This window comes from Palaemon carinicauda, chromosome 16 (assembly GCF_036898095.1).
Source record: "Palaemon carinicauda isolate YSFRI2023 chromosome 16, ASM3689809v2, whole genome shotgun sequence".
NCBI lineage: Eukaryota > Metazoa > Arthropoda > Malacostraca > Decapoda > Palaemonidae > Palaemon > Palaemon carinicauda.
In genome coordinates, this window is record NC_090740.1 from 29,833,723 (window position 1) to 29,838,722 (window position 5,000).

Genomic DNA, 5,000 nt, shown 5'->3' on the forward strand with positions numbered 1-5,000 from the left:
TTGTGGTAGATGTGATATGAATAATTAAGATTCGAGTTGTTCTCGCGTGATCTGTCTTATGTAGGACCCATGTTTCAGCGTCAAATATTGAGGAGGTAAGTCTGCTTTTAGTATTGATAGTTGAAACTATAGTTGACTATTGGTATTTTTCTTAAGCTAGGCTTTAATTCTGTTGTACGTTTGAGACTAGTATTGATAGTTGATCCTGTAGTTGACTATTGCTATTTTTCTTAAAGCTAGGGTTTAATTCTGCCAATTTTATATCCTATATTAAGTATTTATTCTTATAATCCAAGTAAAGAATTTACGTATTTTAATAAAATTTAAACTATCTAGGCTAGTAATCATAATGTTTAAAACATACTAATGACAAAGGTTTTATTAATCTGAAGGGGCGATTAATGATACTGTTATTTTGGATATCATGCAAATCTTACATCGTAACTTCTACGTATACTGATGTAGTTCTCTTTTTGTTTGAGTAGTTTATTTAAACTGTATGCGAGTAATTATATCAAGAGATCTTTAAATTTGAATGGTTAATACAATCTTAATCTATTAACTAAAACAATTTGAACTTATTATAATAGGTAAGTGTGACTTTGGACCTTATAAACAGAGCCTTCCGTGTATAGGATGTGGAATCTTTCCTGATCTTTTTGGTAAGTACGGTGCAATGTTTATTAAAAAAACTACTGTACTTATAAAATTTAATTAGAATTTCCATCATAAATTAATTCTGAAAAAAGAGCAAAAACTTATTTCATTTTTTTTTTAAAGATTTTCATATCTTGTACGATAACTTCAAAGCTTAAAGTGAATTATAGTTTTTGTGTAATTGAGAGATAGTTTAAAGAATTGTTAATTTTCATATATATGTTCAAGAGTTAAAACATAAAAATGTTTAGCCTAGCAATTCTCATCAATAATTTGATAAGGTAATTTGAAGTAGCTAAATTTTAGGATTTAATCTTTTACCATTTCTCTTACCATAACACTAGAGCCTACGTAATCATATTAGTTTAAATAATTTTGTGTAAATTTTATTTTTCCCTTAGATTGATAAATTGAATTTAAAGTTTAGCAGTTTTGATCTATAAATTATAAGGTAATTTTAAATTTTCATAACAGGGTTTAGTTATGATCATCATTGAAAGGTTGATTTGAAATACTATAACAGGTTTTAGTTTTGATCAATAGTTAAAATAATTTTAAATACTTGGTATAACAAGGTTTAGTATTGATTGGTAAATTTATAATGTACTTTTAAATGTTTTATAATCCGATGCAAGGTTGATTTTTTACTCAACTTTTAAGCTTAAACTAGTTTGTGTAATTTGATCAGATAGTTTGAAGAACTTTTATCTAAATTGTTGAAATCTTTATATGTTCAATAAGCTTTAAAGTTTTTTGATCGATGAATTGACGAATTTTATTTTTGGATCTGGTAATATTTTTCTTAAACCGTAACTTAAAGCTTAAAAGTAAATTAATTCAATTATATTCAATAGTTTAAAGAATTCTATGTCGATCCTACCATAATTTTATCTATTCTAGTTATATTAAGATTATAAGTTTTTGATGGATAGATTTATAAGACAATTAATTTTTTATATTAGGAATTAAACTTAAGTTAGTATTTCATAAACTGTTTCCAAACCAACTTGCACATCCAAAAGTCCACCTTTGCCGCGGTGGCCCTGCCACCCAGGCAAAGGTGGACTTTTCATTGTGCATGGCAAACCCGACTTTCATAAGTCAGGTTTGTCGTGTACAATTGGATGTGCAAGAAAACCCATACTAATCCCTTCCTTTTCAGGTATTTAGTAGGATAGTTTAGAGTAAATTCCACGGTCACCTTTCTCAAAAGGAGGTAGGAATTCATATAATCTGTTTATCTATTCGTATATATACATACAGTTGTCGCATACCACACTACACTTCACCACAATTTTAAAATTTATTTGTGCTTGTGTATCTATTCGTATATGTACGCAGCATAGATGAACATTCCGCAGCAAAAGCTGTATCGTTTACCACTTTACTTTCACCGCAATTTTTAGTTTAGATGCCAGGTGCAAGAGACTGTAGTTACGTTGGTGGGAGGTTTTGTCTGTTAAGACACAGTTTTGAAGACAAGGAAACTAGTTTGAAGGTCAGATTTTATGTTGTTGGATAAATTCATGCTTTTAAAACTTAAATCATTAGTGTAAGACATTATGAGCATAGTAAAACAAACTAAGACCTTGCAACACAAACATATTAGGAAATCACGAATACCTGAATCTCTCTCTCTCTCTCTCTCTCTCTCTCTCTCTCTCTCTCTCTCTCTCTCTCTCTCTCTCTCTCTCTCTCTCTCTCCTACAGGTAGTCTGTAATTGGTGGCTAAAATAGTTTTCTTGTTCGGTAGTTTTGTAATCTGGAAAGATAATTAAATCTAAAGGTCTAAATTGACACTTATGGTTTGAAGTAAATTCCTTACTGAAACTCTTAAGGCTTTGGATGGTAATTTACGAAAATAAGTTAATTTTCCCAAGTTTGAAATCCGCCGCTTCATAATGCATTATTATATTTAGTTCTTTTTCAGTTAGCTATTTGTATAACAGTAATAGTTGATCTCATTTAGTGGGTATTCCTGATCAGTGCAGGTCACTGCATAGTTTTGCTCTAATAACCACTTATGAACAAATATTTTAGAAAATATTCCCTTAAAAATACTTTACTTACGCAGAAGCAAGAGAAGAACACCTTTGAAGCATAACTTCAAATAAAGAACTAAGAGTGGAAAGTGTTAGTTTCTGGTGTTGGATGTTGGATGTTGGCCGAAGGACTTTGGAGCTAATCAAATTGTCTCAAGACTGGATGATTCAAAAGTAATGAACGTTTAAAGTAATGGAGGAATTGTTCTTGCTTACAGCGAGAGCTATGGCTATTCCTAATCAACCCACTGGCATTCCTGTGAATGTCTATATTCTGATTCGTTAGTCGGCGGTGGAAGTGGTTTAATCACCCAGGAATGAAAGTTAGGATCCCGGCAAAGGTGTGTGCCCTATATTCCATGGAGAACCCTACAGGCAATTATAGGTTCTGGCGGGGACATGGGCGAGCAGCGCCTCTGTCAAACCATGGAAACGAATGACTTGAGGTATGGGCTTCTATTGGACGTCGCTTGAATTAATGCCTACTGGTATGCCTGGAAATGTCAAGTGATAGATGATGGAGGTGGATGGTCATCTGTAAAAAAATAGTTCATTAAAGTTAATGATTTTGTATAATAAAATGCTTTAATAAAAGTAATTGTGTAACATCATTAGAGTATTTTACCTTGGCACGTATCAAAAATTAGAAAAGATATTGCTAGAATATGAGTAAACGTATCACATCTAGAAAATCAAAAAGTCAATTTTGAAAAGTTTAAATTTAAATGAATAGTTGTATAGTTTATTTAGAAAAAGTTCATATTTAAAAGAATAGTTGCATAGTTTAATTAAGTTTAAATTTAAAAGTTGTCTTATAGTTTTATGCAAAAGTATCAACTTTAGTTTTTAAAAGGAATAGAAAAAGCCTAGGTCTGTTCATCATCTAATCCGTATTTGTCAACTCTGGTATCTTTAACACTTTAAAACTGATATTGGGCATAGGTACCTGTGCAAGCTTCTAATGAAAATAAAATCCCTTGTATAATGAATTGCAATTGATGAAAGTACATTAAAGAAAAAAATTTCCTTATATGGATTGAAAGATTGATAGTTCGAGAGATTTATTACCTCCACCAACGAAATTTGGAGTTTTTTTTTTCGGCCTTGTTTGTTTTTGTAATTCGTAATTGGGTCATAAATGTTTAATCTTAAAATAATGAAACTAGCAGGGATTAATTGCTATGTAAAACGCTGGAAATTATATTTTGAAAGGTCTATGGTACGGTCAAGCAAAATGTCCAAAATCGCATAATCGGCCATAAGTTTCGACATTTTTATCAGGCTTGAAACTTTGTTCATATTTTAATGTATGAAAATCCACGCAAATTATTACACCAAGGTAAAGGTCGATCAAAATGTTGAAATAAGATGCCGCGGCGGAGGTTTACGCTTTCGAGTTCCCCTATAGTTTAAGAAGTTTTGGCTATTGTATAAAAAAGATCATAAATTTTTATCCTATTGAGAGATTCTTTAGCAAAATTTGCATATGTAGGCTATATTCCTGCCGCTTAAATATGTAGAATATAGGAATTTGACAGCACGATGATTTCACCTGAAATTATATAATGGTTTTGAATATAGTTTCTTCTAAGGCCTGTCCATTCTTTCGGGCATACCAAGGGGCCAGCAGTGATTATAAGACCACAATATGTAGTGAGAGTGAGGATTGCCAAAGTCAGAAGACGGGAAACTACACGTAGGATCTGGCGACAAATTTTGCTACCAGATGAGTGTGTAGCCCGCAATCTCGACTCGTTCAGCTGCAAAGACTGGTGGCCAAAGAGAACACAGCAGACTCCAATAATGTAATTGCCCAAGGATAGTAATAACTAGGAGGTACTTGAATCTCTAATGAAACTTTATTCAGGCCGTGTGCTGCCTTAGACATTATTTTACCATTTCATAAAATATCCTAAATTCAAAACTTTAAAAAATTTCTGCCGATCTTGAGGTTTTTTTTTTTTTTTTTACTTTATATATATACTTTCTTATATTCAAATCTTCATTCTAAAATAAATGAACAATCGTTCATTTTAATATGGAAATAACAACAATGTATCAATCTTAATTTGAGTAACAAAAGCACAGAAGGGAGAGCAATATTCTATGTAGTGATTAGAGCCCGTTCTCTAAATGGAAAATCTCTTACAATTTATAGTAGTCCCTTCTTTTTAATAATTTTTAGGATCAAGTAGAGGTTCAATACTAATTATAGACATGCTTATTTGGAGAGAGAAAGTCCCATAATCTTTGGCAAAGCACCTAAAAACATTTGACTTGTAATAAACTTTTCTTCAGACT

The 5,000-nt window shown here is 31.6% G+C and overlaps 1 long non-coding RNA gene across 1 annotated transcript in view; it reads left to right on the forward strand.

Moving 5' to 3' along the window:
* LOC137655011 (uncharacterized) overlaps positions 1-3,307 on the forward strand; it is a 3,354-nt gene extending 47 nt beyond the window's left edge. Inside the window, exons 1-3 of the long non-coding RNA XR_011046776.1 lie at positions 1-95; positions 591-662; positions 2,732-3,307. The exon at positions 1-95 is cut by the window's left edge and continues 47 nt beyond it. This is a non-coding gene — a long non-coding RNA (uncharacterized lncRNA). The remainder of the gene's footprint in view (positions 96-590; positions 663-2,731) is intronic.
* The last annotated feature ends 1,693 nt before the right edge of the window (positions 3,308-5,000 follow it).